The following is a 17,025-nucleotide window of genomic DNA, read 5'->3' on the forward strand; positions in this document are numbered from 1 at the left end:
GGGGACAGAGAGAGACAGAGCATGAATGGGGGAGGGGCAGAGAGAGAGGGAGACAGAATCGGAAACAGGCTCCAGGCTCCGAGCCATCAGCCCAGAGCCCGACGTGGGGCTCGAACTCACGGACCGCGAGATCGTGACCTGGCTGAAGTCGGACGCTTAACCGACTGCGCCACCCAGGCGCCCCTCGCGGTCGGTTTTTAAACTGCGGTTTACGGAACGGCAGGAGGAAGGCACACAGGCCAATGACTGTCTTACCAACCTGGTCGTTATTTTGAACCGTGTCTGCTTTTCAGTTTATTTTTAAATCTCGAAAGCGCAAGGGACATGCTGTTTGTCTGTGGTGCGCCTGTTCTCCCCGACGTGGCCATTCATCACTTCCCTGGGCTGAGCCTGGAGGGTGACGCCCCGGCCGCCCCGGTCTGCCTGCTGGAGCAGGAGGAACCCCGGACAGTGCGTGGCCCTCGGGGACCGGCTCCTTCGGGCCACACGGGGCTTTCCCTGGCGAGGGCAGCTCACCCCGCTAAGCACCAGACCTTGAAACACATTCAGTGGAAATCTTTCCACAGTGAGTTATACCCACAGGATGCCTTGCAACCTTGGGGATAGGCAAGAAATAATTGAACCCTTTCCCAGCGACATTTCTTGTGGGATCGCTACGATTAATTTTAATAGTGATTCACATTTTTCTGAAGGCTTTGAAATGAGCTGTTTTCTTTAATCCTTTAAACAACCCTACGCAGCAAGTCCTACTCTCATCCCCGTTTTATTCCGAGACTCGGCGAGGTGCACGATGCGGCCGGGAGGGGCACCACCTCCCCGCGTGGCCTCCCACCTGCCAACGTGGCCGTGACGGCTTGTCCACGCTACTGAGTGGCCCCAGGCTCCTTTTCTTATGCTTCTTGTTGGAGGGTTCTTGGTTATTTTATCTTCTTCTTTAAAAGGCTTGTTTCTGCTTCTCGTCCGCTCTCACCGAGGGAACCAGGTCAGTAAGATTGTTACAACCGTGTACAGACCCAGCGTGAGCACGTGCCGAGGGAGACCCCGAGCTCGGTCAGTGAGCCGCTCGAGACCCTGAACGGAGGTGTCCTGTGATGTGATGCTTGATTTGGCCGCTCAGAGGCTTTGCTCTTTGTGGGTTCTTTGTTCTGGCCCGGGGTCCGGTGGGGACCCTCACGGAGACTGGCAGCACCCAACGGGTATGCAGCGCTCCCTCGAACCTAGACCTTCAGGGGGTTGGTCTGCTCTGTTCAAGCTCAGGAAAGGCCCCCGGGCTCCTGGGGCTGGGGCTCCGGGGCTCCAGTGCCCCGCTTGTCCAGAGGCTCGGACGCTGGGGGCTTCAGATAAATTGTGAGCCAGGGAGGGGACTGCGGAACAGGCGTAAGAGGCAAATGTTTCCAAGTGGACGGGCCTGGGGCTTGGGTCCTACAGGTGCACCCTGGGCGGTGGTGGGTCTGGTTGGACTGGGAGGGCAGGCGGGGCCCTGAGCGGCGGGACAGCTTGGGTTTCTGGCCTGGGTGACCGCAGAGGGGCGTGTCTAAAAAAGCAAATGTCTGTGTGGCTTCCAGTATTTACATTTTATTTTACGGCAAAGGAGGCCACTCTGGCTGGGACCCCGGGAACGGGAACCCACAGCATCCGAGGCCTGGGCCTGCTTGGCCAAAGGAAGCACGGGGTCCCTGACCGGGGCGGGACTCTGTACTCGGCAGCTTCCGGCATTTTCGGGACACAGCTTCTGGAGTTTTCTGTGGCTTGACTTTGTTTTACTTTAAAACATGGCTCTTTAAATCCACTCACTTATTTTTACATGCATTTGTATCTAGAAAGAACATTTGAGTTGCTGAATCCTCACCTGCTTGTAATAAATAGCAGGCGAACACAAAACACTGGCCTTGGCCTGGGTCGTGGCTACCCCCACACCCTGCCCCCAGGGCTGCTGTCTACGCCCCAGCCACCTGCCCTTAGACAGAGGTCAGCACCGGAAAGACCAGACCCTCCTCCCTTGCCACAGTCGGGAGGCTGGAAACATCGTTTAAAGAGAGGAGCGTCGTCCTCGTCCCCAAGACCAGCGAGGATCAGAGCCCCCGCCATCACCCAGCATTGTCTGCTCTCGGTCCACGTTTCTGGGACTGTGTGTGGGTGACCTGGCTCTGGAGGCAGAGGGGCCTTCGGTGGCCGATTCCAGGGGCTTCCAGGAGCCGCTGAGTGGGACCAGTGAGTGGGAACGAGAGGCTGCTGCTGGGACACTGGGAGGTGACCTCAGTCGTGGGGCCGCGGTGTTGCCGCGTTGCCTGGCGACCCCTCCCCAGGGGACAGGCTGGCATCTGCGAAGTCTGGGCCAGTTTTCTGCCTGGTCTAGGCTGGGACTGCGTCCTCGGCTGCTGGGGTTGGGAGGGGCCTGTGGGCTGCCCGAGGGGGCGGGGCAGGGGCTGCTTTGGACACGCCCCAGATGGGGAGCCGGAAGGCCCATGTACTTGAGCGGAGCTGCAGTCCGCCCCGCCCCGTTCTCCCTCCCCCTGCCCCGTGGGGCCGTCTCTCTCCTCTCCCTCCTCCCGAGGGGCCTCAGCCTTGTCCTCCGGGCAGAGGAATGAAGGTCCCACCCGCCTTGGATTCAGGCCCTTCTCGCTCACAGCGTTCACCTTGAACCTTGAACCAAGTGCCGCGTCCCACGGGGGCAGGTGTAACAAGGGACCACACGCTGGGCAGGGGGGCTGAAACCAAAGGAATATTCTCTCCTAGTTCTGCAGCCACAGGTCCAAAATCCAGGTGGGGGCAGGGCCCTCTCCTTCCGGAGGCTCTCAGGGAGGATCCTTCTGCCTCGTCCAGCCTCTCCCCCTGCGTCTCTCTGTCCTGTTCTCCTATAGGGACAGAGTCATTGGATCAGGGCCCACCCTCCTCCAGTGTGGCCTCACCTTCATTTGGTCACATCTGCAAAGACCCCCTTTCCACAGATGGCCCTACTCACAGGTCCCGGGGTTAGGATGTGGACGTATCTTTTAGAGGGGGACACCGTTCGACCCCCTGCACCAGGAGAGGGTGGCCACCGTGGGCAGCAACCAGGAGCTCGCTGCAGAGACGAGACAGCTGGGCTCAGCTGGCCGGGGTGGTGGCGAGGAGAGGGACGGCATTCTGGAAACACAGAGGTGATGTCGCAGGTACAGACACGTCATGTCCCCAGCGATGCTCAGTGTGGGCCGGGGGCTGCCTTATTTATACATAAGATCCTTGAGGCTTCTGGAGAGGCGAGGGGCCACACAGGTGCCCAGGGCTTAGCTGGGAGTGACGCTGGGTCCCTGCTTCCCCTGACCAAACGTGTGTCCCGCGAGCTTTCACAGCGCCCGCTGGGCGCAGGCTGCCGGCCCTGGCATCCAGGCTGCGGGGGACCGTGGCCCTTGGCTTCCCGGCCCCTCACCTGCCCGGAGATATGAGCCCCTCCCGGCCCACGGTTGAGGCTCTCTGCTGACCCCAGGACCAGAGGAGAGAACCTGGGGGCAGGGCAGCTGCGACTGTAGATGTGTTTACCTGGGGGTCGAAGCACACCTTCAGAAAGAGCCGTCTCAAAAAAGAAAAGGTGAAAAGCAGTGCTGTCTCCCGGGGACCCCGAGAACTACTCCTGGGCGCCCCTCTGCGGTGGGGGCTGTTCCCTGCGCGTGCACGTGCACCCGCGTGCACACACTCGTAGTCCTGAGGCCCTTCCTGCCCAGATCCCGAGCGCCAACACCTGGCGGCCTTGCCCTCTCGGAGGCCGGGTGGCGAAGGGGGAGGCGGCAGCTGATGAGGTTCAGACACCCGGGTCACTCCTGGTTTGCTGAGGGTGTGCGTGCCTGTGTGTCTGTGTCTGTGTCTGTGTGCCCGTGTGTGCACGCGCCCGTGCGCGGCTGTGTGTCTAGGGAAGGGTGGTGAGCACTCAGGGTGGAGGAGGGAGCAGAGGCACTCAGCGCACTGGTCGTGCCCAAGGACCGGCTGGCTGCCCCACGAGCCGCTGGCACTTGGCCGGGACAGCGGCTGCCCATTGACACGTCAGGTCAGGGAGAGGTGGTGATGATCAAGGAGGAGGCTGGGGGGAGCCCTCGCCTTGGGAGCCCCGCCGTGTGCTGGGGCCGGGCACCTGCCCCGGGCGCGGGGTGGGGGTGGGGGGGGGGGAACCGTGTCAGGGGCCGGGGCCTCTGGGGGAGGCTTCTGCCAAGCCAAAGGCCCGGAGGGTCCCGCAGGCGGCTCTGCAGCAGGGGGACAGGGGCCCTGGCTGGGCCGGGTTCCCAGCCACTGGGGGTCCCCGCTCACAGGGGGCTGTGGGCCCCCAAAGGCCAGGCCGCTGGGCACCGTCGGCCGTGGCCGCTGCCCCCCGTTCCCCCACGTCGTCCCGCGGGCTCTGGATCTTAGTCGCTGCCCCTGTTTCGGGTCTGGAGCCTCCCCCCAGCTGGCTGTCACCTGTTCGCACCCTCAGAGGTGCGTGGCTTCTTTTCAAGTCTTTGAAAGTCCGAGCCTCCCGGGAGGCTGGGACTCTGATGTGCTACTTTCTTCTCTTGCTTTAAGGCTCTTACAGAATTCTCCCTTTTCGTCTTGAAGAGGAAGCTTTAAGCCTCTCCTTTTTTACTGTAGAGCATGGAAAATGTCAAATACGCACAGAGGACGCGGAACCGGGGCCCCTCGGCACCCCGCGGCTGCCGACGCCAACCCCAAAGGTGGCCGCTTCTCATCTACCTGAATGCGGTTTAAAATAGCCCTCCGAGCTCATTTGCTGTGTAGCCACCGGCAGGGAGGCGAACGGCAGAGCGTGTGTCCCGGGCGGGGTGGGGGTCGGGGGGAGGGGAGGGGAGTGGGCCCCCAAGGTTCCCCTCCAGGTCTGCGCAGGGTTCCCAGGACAGGGCCGCCCGCCGTCCACACCTGAGTGCTGTGGGCGGGGTTCTGGAGGTCACACCCCGGAGACCGCCGTGACCTTGAGGCCACCCTCCCGGAAGACGCCCAGGGGACAGAGTCCTGGGGCCGTTTTTTCCCTCCCAGAGCGGTGGGCTTCTGGGGTGAGAGAGGGTCCCCAGCCTCTGCCTCCACTGGCGCCTCCCGCCCCCACCGGGATCCCCCCAGTCTGTTCTTGGCCACTCAGGCCTGCCCTGAAGGTCAGTTGTTCAGTCAGCCTCGTGTGGACACGAAGCACCTAATGTATACACGCCCCCCCTGGGTTGGGCCCTCCGGGTCGTTAACAGCTGCTACTTGCTGAGTGCCCACTGGGTGCCCGACAGGCGGGACCTGGGCCTCCCTCCCCCGCCGCCCCCCCACGCCTCTTGCCAGGCCCTCCCCTCCCACGCCCCCCGCGTCCCCCCAAGGAGACAGCGTCTCTAGTTCTCCTCACTTAGTTTCAGCCTGGGGATGGCTGGGCCGGGGACGTTTTCCTACAGCGAAGCCGCACACGCTCGTCGTGGGGCCCAGGCAGATGGAGGAGGCCCCTCGCCACACGCACACGTGCACACACGCAGGCCTCCGTGGTCCCTGTCACCGAGACCTCAGGCTGCGGTGAAGCCTGCTGGCCACGCTTGGCGCCTTCCGAGCCCCTTGTTACACAGACGTGCATCCCGTGGCCCTTATGCTGCCACGCTCGATGTCCACAGCAGGACGCTCCTTCCCTTGCTGGTGCCCACCCGTGCCCGGTGCCGCAAATAACCCGCAGAGCCACCCTTCGCGCCCGTATCGATCGGATGGGATTTTATTCCCTGGAGTAAGTCTCCACGGGGTGGCTCACCGGCCTAACGGATTCCAGGGCTTGAGGGTTTGACTCTCGTTTACAACTGCCCTTCCTTCTGTCCTTCCTTCCGGTCCGTCCGTCCGTCCGTCTTCCGCCGTTCGCAAGGCCTGCTTCTGAGCTGGGCCTGCGCAGGGCTGCGTGCCAACGGGATCCGCTGGGCTGGCCTGCGGGGTACACTGGGGGATCCCCAAATCGGAGCACTTCCCACTGACCAGCAGACCGGGGCCTGTCACCGTGGTCCGGCCTGGGTCTGTGACCAGCCCCACCCCCCTACCCGGGCAGCTGGAGGCCAAGGCAGCCCCACACCAGGCCCTTTGGGGGCACACAGTGTAAGACGCATCCCACGTGAGGGCTGTGGCCGAGCACCCCTCCTCCAGCTTCTGCCAGGCTCAGCTGGGCCCTCAGGACCCCTGCCCAGCCCCAGCCCCCCAGCGGAGGGCCCCAGGCTCAGCGGCCAGGACGACACCCGCCCCTAGTGCCCTTGGGACTGGGCGAGGCGTGCAGCTGGTCGCCCGTGTTTGTCGTGCCCCGGCCCCCTCCCCTGGGATCGCGGGTCTTTCACGTGCCTGGATTTGCCTCGGGGAGAACTGAAGCCCCGGGGTAGGGCGAGTGGTCAGATCCCCGGGAGCCTTGCTGGGGCCCAGACGGGCCCAGGCCACGCGCACCTGGGGCCACGCGCACCGTCCCCACTCCGAGGAGGCACTATCTGTGTGTTTATCGCTGGGGACGGGGTGCGAGGGCAGCTGCGGTGCCAGACCCTTCTGTCCTCGGCTGAACCACGTCTCAACCCCCAGCCCCTCCACGCTGTGCGTGACGGGAAGGAGAGCGAGGGGCACACGCGTAAAGAGGGGTGCCGCTCCCCCCACCTCGGCGATGGGGGCTCGACGCCGCCTGATCGTCTCGTGCGGTCTGTGTGCCTCTGTGCCAGGCGCTGTTCTGAAACAGGCTGTGGAGACTCAGCGCTTTCCCAAGCCCTGCAGGTGCCCCCAGGCTCGTCCCTCCTCCTCCCCCATCCCTGCCCATCCTGGGCGCCCTGGGCATGCGGCCTGCTTGCGGCAGCTTAGTGATTCTGCTGAAGACGTCGCACCAAAAGTGCAACGGAAACCTAGGGGGGCTTCCCCAGGTGCCCTGTCCCCAGGGTCCAGCATCCGTGCCCGTGGGGCCCTCCCAGCCTCCTCTCTGGCTGGAATCTCTCCTAGCGTTTTCTACAACCGGCCCCCCAGGTCCTTAGGGGAATCCGCTCACGAGACCCCCTTTCCACCCTCCCACGGCGAGCGAACCGGCTCCCCTCCCCTCCCCCACGAGCTCCAGGTGGCTGTCCAGAGAGAAGTGACAGCTCTCTGGGCTCCTGGTGTGGCCCAGGTGGGGCGGTGGGCGGGCTCCCCGAGCCCCCCGTTTGCAGGTGCAGCTGCACCCCGTGTGTGTGTTCAGGGTGCGTTTCCTAACTGGATGGCTCTCAGCCCGCTTGAATCCTCTGGGAGTGCCGTGGGTGGCACAGCCTTCCTCCAGGGACAAAATAAAGGTGCGTGATGGACGAGCACCCGTTCCAGAAGGTCCCGGGCCCCCTGCTGTCCCTACACTTCCTGTTCTGGGTGCTGAGATGTGCACGTTGCAGCAGGTGGCTCTTGGTGGTTTGGGTCTAAGCACTGGCGGCTGTGATCCCTCCTCCAGGAGCTTCCAAGTGCAGACGCCTGTTCCTGGCCGACCCCGGGATGCACAGGCCCCCATGGTCGTTCCCAGCCTTGGGGTCCCGAGCAGGTCCCGGGCGGGAGTCAGATCGGGTCCTCCATGGCCAGCTCAGCACACAGGGGAGCATTGCTGGCTCTCTGGAAGTTTCAGTGGGGGTGACGTCCAGCTGGGTGCGGGGTGGGGCTGCGCAGGGAGGCGTGGGCAGCAAGGAGGCACCGTTGGCCCAGACACAGGTGCGTCGCCAGCTCCCTGGCTTCGGCGACCTGGTGCGGGAACAGGCCAGCGGGGCAAAATAGCCAATACCTTCCAGTGCTTGCCCGGGCTCGAGGCAGAGGGACGGGGTGGGCGGGTCTGAGGCGTCATCCAGCCCTGGATGGAGCCCTGAGGAGGTTGGTCAAGGGGGTGGGAGGGCAGGAAGTGGCTGTGCTGAGGGTCCTCAGGGCAGTGGGAGGAACCGGCAGGCCCTGGGCCTAACCCGGCTGAGCAGGAGGGGCCTGAACAGGTGGATGCAGAGCAGATGAGGGCCCGGTGGGTCCCCGCAAGCCAAGGGGGGCACCGCGTACCTGCCCACACTGGGTATGTCATGGCGAGCCCCCCCCACGCCATCCCGGAGGTCTCCGTTGGGCTGGGTGACCTTCAAACCCTGCAGTGAGTTGAATGTTGAATGATGACCCCCCCCCCCAAAAGATCTGTCCTAGTCCTAGCCCCCGAGTCCGTGAATGTGACCTTGCTTGCACATGACCTTGCTTGGAATTAAGGATTTACAGATGGAGGGTCTTGGTATGAGATCGTCCTGGATTGTCCGGTGGACCCTAAATCCAGTGACCTTTAAGAGAAAGGAAAGGGATATTAAGACGGACACACAGGGGAGGGCCATGTGACTGCAGAGGCTGGAGGGACGCTTCTTCCCTTCACCCGCCCGGGTCAGAGAGCCTGGAGGGGGTGGCCCTGTGGTCTCAGGACGTGACTGGGGCGTCTGACCCCACGTGGGCTGGGGAGCCACCGGGAAGCTCCCCCGAGCACCACCTCCCGGGGGCCGGGACAGGCTGTCCCCGACACAGAGCTGAGGCTTTTGTGTGCCAATGCAGGTGCCCAGGGCGGGGCCCCAACTGGCAGGCTGGGTTCCCTGGGGCGTCCCGGAAGGCGGGCGTCGAGGAAGGGACAGCCGGCCGTCAGGACCTGACATGGCAGGACGGGTGTCCATCCTGACCCAGAAGGACATGTCATGACCCAGGACCAGCTCTTTGTCACTCTCGGTGTCATTTTTAGCTGTCCCCTGCTGCTCACGAGGCGCCCGCTTAGCGCTTGGTGTCTCGGGACATGTCATCTTACAGTGTGACCCGTGTGTCGGGAATAGACCCAAATGTAGGTCTCGGGACATTGGGAATAAGCCTTCTCATCTCCCCCACAGCGGTTTCTCAGTCCTGATAGCTCTGGGGGACCCACTCTCGGCGACCTGGGTCATCAGGGGTCCCTTCTCCATGTCTCAGCGACTCCACTGGATGGCTCACAGGTGGCAGGACTCGGGGCTGGATGGCCACTGCTTCAGTGTCCGTAAAATGGCTCAGGCGTGCCAACAAGGCTGCTAGAGAGAGGGTCAGGGTCATGGGTCAGCGCCACGCGGCTTGGGGTTTGCCGGAATCAGGTGGGGACGATGGTCAGTGGAGATGTGATAACTTGTGAAAATTCAACTTTTTAATGTCTGTTTATTTTTGAGAGAGAGAGAGAGACAGAGCATGAGCAGGGGAGGGGCAGAGAGAGAGGGAGACACAGAATGTGAAGCGGGCGCCAGGCTCCGAGCTGTCAGCCCAGAGCCCGACGCGGGGCTCGAACCCACGAACCGTGAGATCGCGACCTGAGCCGCAGTCGGACGCTCCACCCACGGAGCCACCCACACGCCCCAGTGGAAATCCACCTTTTTAAAACAGAAACCGTGCCCCACCCCACACAGGCGCCTCTGCCAGAGTTGTCCAGGGCCTGTGGACGGGGTTACACTGCTGTACTCCTTTCGCGGACGGAGAACAGCCCCTGGCGTGGATGGGCCGAGGCTCACCCGTCCACGCGCCGGCCGGTGCGCGGGCCGTCGTGAATGAACGTGGGTGCCCACGTCGCTGTGTGGGACACGTCTTCGTTTTGGCCTCTTCGGGGACCCGAGGCATGGCCCCCCGTGTTTCACGGGTCAGGCCCGTGTCTCCTGGTGCTTTCTCCCCAGGAGGCCGGGTGCCCCCACCTGGGGTTGGCCCCGGGCCGGTGGCAGGTTCTGGGGGCCTTTTGGGCACCGCATCCTCGAGCCGTCACGTCGCCTTCCCGGACCGTCCCCACCGTGGTGGGACGGGCAGAGGGCGCTTGGCTCTGTGCCACCGTGGTCCCACCTGACTGGCAGGGCCACTTTCTCCTCCAGCCCCTGAAGCCAGCAGGGCGGGGCTGCTGGAGGCGGGGACCGGGGGCGCCTGGCTCGGGGTCACCAGGAGCTCGCCACGGTGGGTTAGCAGAGCGGCCCAGACGGCAGGGCTGCGGCTCGTACCCCAGCGGCGGCCTGCCCAGCCGGTCCGCGGGGGAGTGAGGCTTCACGCTTGAGGCTGAAGGGAGGGGGGGCCTCCACCCAGCGGGGTCCTGGGCTCTCACCCAGGGCCGGGAAGCCTGGGGATATCGCAAAGACGCAGCCCGGCAAACGTTCCCTCTCTGGAGTTCCGGTCCCGGCTCCCGGAGCAGTCCCAGCAGAAGTGGGCGATGTGGGGGGCCCAGCACCACCTGCTCCGGGCGAGCTGGGAGCGGGGAGGCCCTCCACGAACCGGCCGCGTGGCCCTGGCCGAGTCAGCTGGTTCTCGGGCCTCAGTTACTGCATCTGTGAAATGGAGAGAAGGCATGCGAAGGGAGCGTTTGAATGCTTGGGGTTGTTTTTTTTTTTTTTTTTTTTTTTTTGCTTTGCTTTCCAGACTTGGATCCTCCCGGCCCCTGGACAGAGTGGGAGGCAGACGTGGGGGGGGGATCGTGCCTGCCGCCCACCTGCTGACTCACTCAGCATCCGGTGCCAGTGAGGACAGAGCGCAGGGGTGGCGTGCACACGTTGGTGGAGCTTCTGCTGTGTGAGAACCGGCACCCGCCGCTGAGCAGGGAGTTTCCAGTTTATACAAGGATTCACCGTCCACGTCGGGGAAGCCAGGCCTCCCTTGGGCCCCTCCACGCCACAAAACCCGCTGAAACCTGCTCCCACCTCAGTGCTCTGCAGGCATGAGCTTGACCCCTTCTGGAAGCTCCAGTCTGCGGGGGACCCGGGAGCCTGGGGGCTGAGCCCGCGTAGGATGGGGAGGGGGGAGTGTGGGGGTGCACGTCCTGTCCCAGGGCAGGTTCTCCTGGAGGAAGCCGGCTACCGCCCATTTCCAGGTGGGCGGGAGGGAGGCAGGGGGTTTCCGCACCCCTGCACTCGGGCCTGGAGACACGTTTGGCCTTTGGCAGGAGCAGCCGCGACTCTGGGTGGTGGTCCCACCTGTCTCGGGTCCTTGGCGGCTCCTGCGAGTAGGGGACTGCAGCCGGGCATGGCTCAGATCCCTGAGCGGCGCTCCCAGGTGGCTCCGTTGACCCCGCGTGCACGGAGGGGCAGAGGGGACCGCGCGGGCCCGGGGTTCCGCTGCAGTCCGGGGCAGGGAGGTGCTCCCGCCCAGATCTGGAGCCTTGTCCCCTGCAGGGGAGAGTCTGGAGGGGTCCGTTAGGAAGGAAGCTTCACCCTGACCCGGGACCCCTGTGGCCTGTAAGTGGTTTTGTGGAGTCCGGGTCCGGTGGGGCATGAAGGAGGGGGCAATAGAATTGTCACCGAATAGGCGGCCGTCGGACACGTGTCTTCCGTGTTACCTATTTGAGACGGTCAGTTGTGGCAGAGGCTCGATCATCTTGCCCCCGACTTCTGCTCACGCCTCCATCTCAGCCCTCGTGTGGCCGGACCACGGGCACTAAATGAATGGTGCACGTGGGAAGGAGATGCCCACAGCCGGAGAGTGGGGAGCGGGGAAGGAGCCTGTGGGAATCCCGCGTTGTTCGAGGTAGATTCCGCCTGGACCGTGCCCGAGGCTGGTTCTGGGACAGGATGGAGCATAATCACTGCGTGGCGTCCAGCAGCCCGATCCCCCGGGCCGCCGTGCGAACCCGCCGAGGGTCCCCGCGTGCACGTCCCACCTTTGCGTTTCGTAGGCACCGTTTGCGGTCTCTCCCGCGCCTTCCGGAGCCCCCCCCCCCCCAGCCTCATTCCACCTGGGGAGGGAGACTGTGCTGGTTTCTGCTGGCCCTGGCGCTCGCCGTCTCGGTCCCCCTGGCGTCCCCGTGGCATCCCCGCGCTCCTGAGCCACCAGGCTTATTTCTTTAGGGCTTAGCGTCACTAACAGTGGTAGGTCGCGTTTCCTGGCAAACAGCACACGCAGCCCTTCTAAACCTTTCCTGAGCCTCGTCTGTTAGCCTGCACAGCAGCCCTCCACGTCCGTACCGTCATCGGCCTGTCACAGACCGCGAAACCACGGCACAGAGCAGTGGAGTGGCCCGTGGGCCCCGACGGGGGCTGCCTTCCGCCCTGTTCCACTCGTGTTCTCTTTGTGGGCTCCTGTCGACGATTGTGGCAGGAACAGCACCATGTCCGAGTGTATGGGTTAGGGTTCTCATGTGTGTGTGTGTGTGTGTGTGTGTGTGTGTGTGTGTGTGCAGGCTGGTGTGCAAGCCCAGAGGACGGGCAGCCAGGAGCCCCAGAACCCCCCCCCCCCGCCGTCGCTGACTTGACTCCGTGCAGCAGGTGTGTGTAGGATGCTGCCCATCCCCAGGGGCCCAGGCCGCCCCCCTTTCTGATGGCGGGTGGGGGGGGCCCCAAGGCCAGCTGGGCTGGTGGACGTGGTGCAGTCATGATGCTCCGGTCCTGCCTCAGAACAGCCTCGGGCACTGCCCAGGTGGGATTTACATCGTGTGAAAACTGGATGTGACGTTCGCACAGACCACACATGCCCAGGAGCACAGGACCAGGGGCTGGGCACAGGGGGTCCTTCAAGATCCGGGGCGCGTGTCCCCTGAGCATGCCAGGGCGCCTCCCACCCAGTGCCGAGCAGCCTGGGGCCAGGCAGGCTGGCGTCTAAGACGACACACGACAGAACCGGTGAAGGGGCCGCGTGTGTGAGAACACCCTTCCTTGGAGAGGGGAACGGTCCGTCCGGGGTGCAGAACTAGCTGGGCCTCCTTGTGGGCCTCCCCTTCCTGAGACGCCCAGTGAACCGGGCGGCCCGACCGGGGAGGGGGCCCCGGAACCACCCTCCTCCCTCCTGAGGGCTCAGCCTGCCGGTGGAGTCCAAGGTGGTGGCCGCTGTTGAGGGACCCCCGGTTCCCCTCCGCAGAGGGGGATCCACCTGGGGGCATCCCTGCCTGCACACTCTCCCCCTCCCAGGGTCCCCAGCAGGGTGCGGCCCCAGCCGTCGGCTTCCCCCCTCCCCAGGGTCCGCCTTCCCCTCGGGAAGGGCCAACACCTGCCGACCCCAGAGTCTTCTGAGCAGGAGTAGCTGCAGAGGGTCCCATGGGGGGATGTGGGGGCGGGCAGTGGGGGACACTGAGGCTGGAGGGGTCCGGAGGAGAGGGGAGGCTGGCCCGAGCCCCTGGGGTCCGCAGTGACCCGCCTCCCTGCACTGTACCCCCGCCCCAGCCTGCTGCAGCCCCTGGGGCCCCAGCCTCGGGGGGAGTGAGGCACACGTGAGCTGTGGCTCACTGCAGCCCGTGACCCACTTTCTCCAGCTTTCTTGCGGGAGTTGTCTGCCCACACGCGAGGCTCCAGCCCCATAATAAGGGAAGACGAGCAGCCGGCTCCAGGCAGAAGCGCCCCAGCTTTGGCCGTGTGCCCCCACTGCGGCGGCCACCTAACTGCGGGGCCGTCAGTCCCCTTACCAGGGCAGACAGCGGCCCGTGGGGCCTCCTCCCCGGGGGGAGAGGGCGGTGGGGGCGCCAGAGAGAGGGCTTCAGCACCCGGGGCAGGCTCCCCCCACCCCCCGCCCAGGTACGTCCAGGACTTGTAGACGAGGGCCAGGCCCCCCACCCACATGGGCTTCCTCTTCCAGAAGGGGGCGTGAGGTCGCTCCGGGGCCCCAACCCACCTCCCTGCTCCAGGTGTGGGAGGGTGGGGCGGGGTCCCTGACCGCCGCGGGCCCAGGTCTCCTAGCTGGGCTCCTGATGCCCCCTCTTGCGGTGGCCCTCCCCACTGCACCCCCGCCCCAGAAGGGGGTTACAGTCTGCCCCTGAAAATCAGCCCCCTTCGGTCGGGACAGCCGCAGGATCTGGGGGGACGTGGTGGGGTCAGGCCTTCAGGGCACCACAGGGAGCCCAGCCCGGGGACTGGGGCTCCCAGAACCGGGTGGGAATGGTGTGCACCGGGCAGTGCGTGTGGGCGGCGCCCAGGCCGGCTGACCCCGGCACTCAGCTTGCAGTTGGCCCGGTGTCGGTCAGGAGGCCAGGTGGGCAGATGCCAGGACCCGGCCCTAACCCACAGCCACGTGACCCAGCTGAGTCAGCCTGAGAAACGCCCAGGCTGGCAGGCCACTTCCTGCCCCCACTCCGCGTTCCTCCACACTCCACAGCCACGGCTGGGAAATGTCTCTCTGGGGGAGGCCCCGCTTCTGCTGACCACCCCCCACCGGAGCCTGGCCCCCTCCCCTCCTTTCTGGCCCTGGCTTCAGCCCTCCAAAGCACAGAAGGGACTCGGGGCTTGAAGCTGTGCCACCAGAGAGGGCCTGGCTTATGCCACGGGGCCTTACACTGGTCATTTTCCCTCTGGGGGCCTTGGTTTCTGCATCTGTTAAACAGGACATTGAGATCTTCTCTCCCTGCCTCTTGGGTGCCATTGCATTGCATCTGATGGGGTACCACGTATGAAAGGGCCCAGGGGTGCCTTGGGGGTCACCAGCACAGCAGGTAGACTGGAAACACCCCAGTCCCAAAGCCCCTTGGGGCCCGAACACCAGTCCAGGTGGGCACCGGGAGACCTTGAAGGACCAGCCCCCACACACCAAAGTGCACGCCGGGATGTCCTGAAGAGGCTGCCTCTCCCCTGGGGCCTTCTCACCTTGCCTAGGTTGAGCCAAGTGGTCGGTCCAGCCAGGGGACGGCAGCCCGGCACGCTTCTGGAAACTCGTGCTGGCGTCTGCCCTCAGGAGGGACCAGAGCAGCTGCTGGGCTGGAGCGTAGGGTGGCCTCCCTGGCGTGGCTCTGGAGACCTGGGTGGTCTTTCCCCTCAGCAGGGTCCTCACGGCCACTAGCCTTGGGACCTTAGCAGGTTTCTGGAACGTAAGGGGGTGTTGTTGACAGGGTGGCTGCTGTCTTCCAACTGATGGCTGCTGTCCTTCCCTGTCCATTGGCTGTGAGGTCAGAGAGCCAAACGGGGCGGCGGGGGGGGGAGCTTATGTCGCTTCATCCCTGAGCCTGTCTGTGACTTTGGAGCATTTTCCCCGCAGCCTTTTACGGTCCCCTGCATTCAGGCAAAGGTATGAGCCCAGCCACGTTAGCGGCGGGGGTGGTGGGAGCCAGGCCACGAGGCCCTGCTTCTCTGCTCCCATCGGTGACAAAGAGCCGCTGGTGACCTGAGCCCTGTCCCCCCTGCCTGGGAACCTCTGCTCTTGCCCCCAGCACGGCTGCGCCGGACCCATCACTCTGGCCCCTGGTCTGAGAGCTCACCAGGCCCCTGTGGGCCCCTCCCTGGGCCCCCGCGGGTCTGGGGCTTTGCCCCCCCCCCGCTCAGAAGAAACCTCCATTTACACATAGGGACTTGGAGAGAAACGTGGCGAGCTGGGGCACACAGCCGTCGGCAGTGGGGCTGGACCCGTCTCCCCAGCTCTGTGTGTGGTCCCCAGGCATCTGTGGGGGGACCGGGGGAATGTGGTCAGAACTGTACCCCCACTTGTGCGCCTGCGGGTGGAGTGGGAGGTGCGTTCATTCTGCTGGATCCTGCTGGATTCCTTCTCTGTCTCAGGCCTTCCCACGGAGAGCTGAGGCTTGGCGGGTTTTGGCCCAGATAACCGGGCTGTGCGTCCCGCCTGCGGAGCCCTGATGAGGCACCAGTGACCTTTCTTTATAAGGATACCATTGTTCGGCTCGAAGGTGGGCGTCGGGGTGCTGGTGGAGGGGACAGTGCTTGGGGGCAGGAAACTGCCCAGAAGGCAGGTTCCAGTGGGGGCTGGGAGTGTGCCGGGGTGGGGGCGGGGTGGGCTCCGTGCCCACTCCCCAGGCCTTGCTGTTGGCCTTGGCCCAGCATCAGAGAGCATGTCACCTGGCAGGTGCCCAAACGAGGATGTCAACTCAGGGACGCCAGGCTGGCCAGCCAGGGGCACAGCCTGACCTGTACCTGCGTGCTCGGGGCCAGCCCCGCGTGGGACCCGTCGCCCACTGATGTCGGGGGGCTCTCAGGCCCCAGATGGGAGACCAGAGGGAGTGCCCCTGCGCCCTTGAGCAGCTGGACCCCGGGCCTGGGGAGCAACCAGGCAGGCAGTGAGGGACAGAGGGGACGGCCGCCCACCGTGAGTGCGGCCCCAGGTTGGGGCTGGCTCAGCTGGGGGGGGGGGTCTGTGTCGTCACGTCCCCCGTTCCTCAACACCCCCTTCCTCCCCCGGGCTGCATGGGGGCTGCACACCCAGGGCCTGCAAGCCTTCTGTTTCATCCTCAGGAGGCCTCCCTGTGCCAGACCCACCCCCTCCGCCGCCCCTGCCCGCACCCGGAGGGCGGGGCCGCGGTCCTCTGGTGCTCGCGCCACCCCTGGCGGTGGCGAGCAGGTGGGGACAGGACCCTCTCCAGGGCCACGATGGAGATCTGCCCCACACCCACCCTGGCCACCTCTCTGAGGACCCTGCCCTGCCCTGCCCTGCAGAGAAGGAGGAACGGGGCCCAAGGACGTTGGCTGCACAGCCTTCATTCGCCCCAGGGGCCTCCGGGGCAGGCCACAAGGCCCTGCTCTTGGCATGCATGCACTGGATAGACAGTGAACAGGACGGACAGACACCACTCCTCTCCTAGGACCTGTGTCCTGTGGGAAAAGCTAGTGGAGAAGAAAGGAACCCTAGGGAGAGGGCTGTGGAGCTCGGAGCGCTATGTGGAGAATTTGCTGCGTGAGGTGCGAGGGGGCCGGCCCTCTGGAAGGCGCCGTTGCAGCTGAGGGTGGGAAGGACCCCGCCAGGCGGGGCTGTGGGCGACGGCATTCCAGGGGGGACGGTCCAGAGCAGAGGCCCTCGGGGAACGGGCTCTGCATTCTCCAGGGACAGAAAGGGGCCCGTGTGGCTGGGAGAGTGAGTGGGAGGAAGGGTGGGGCTGTGGAGGGGCTGGAAGACGGGGGCCAGGGGACTGAGGCTGGCCTGTGTTCTCTGGGCCGGGAGCCACTGGGGAGCTGTGACCCGGATTAACTTTTGCAGTGGACGCAACAGCACCCCCTCCCCAACACCTCACCCCTGCCTTGCCCACAGCAGAGATCAAGCGCCCAGAGTCAACAGCAGCCAAGGGTGGGACGACCAAGGGAGGTACGAATTCAGAGACCCCTCCCCGTCTGGGCAGGTCAGAGGCGGCTTGTAGGGGCCCCAGCACTCTTCTGGGGTGTCAGGACACAGAGG

General features: G+C 64.9%; 1 protein-coding gene across 4 annotated transcripts in view; it reads left to right on the forward strand.

Annotated features, from left to right (window-relative positions):
- The window catches only part of OSBPL5 (oxysterol binding protein like 5), an 81,138-nt gene that overhangs the window by 33,701 nt on the left and 30,412 nt on the right, over positions 1-17,025 (forward strand). The window contains exon 1 of one of the 4 annotated variants that reach the window (XM_040466076.1): positions 10,514-10,652. The exons of 2 other annotated variants lie outside the window; for them this stretch is intronic. The gene's annotated coding sequence lies outside the window, so the exon portion shown is untranslated. Of the gene's footprint in view, positions 1-10,513; positions 10,653-16,339; positions 16,536-17,025 lie in introns of those variants that run through there. One more of the 4 variants, XM_040466075.1, reaches the window with a different exon arrangement.

The sequence above is a fragment of the Herpailurus yagouaroundi genome, unplaced genomic scaffold (genome assembly GCF_014898765.1).
Source record: "Herpailurus yagouaroundi ecotype Mexico unplaced genomic scaffold, PumYag 569, whole genome shotgun sequence".
Lineage (NCBI taxonomy): Eukaryota > Metazoa > Chordata > Mammalia > Carnivora > Felidae > Herpailurus > Herpailurus yagouaroundi.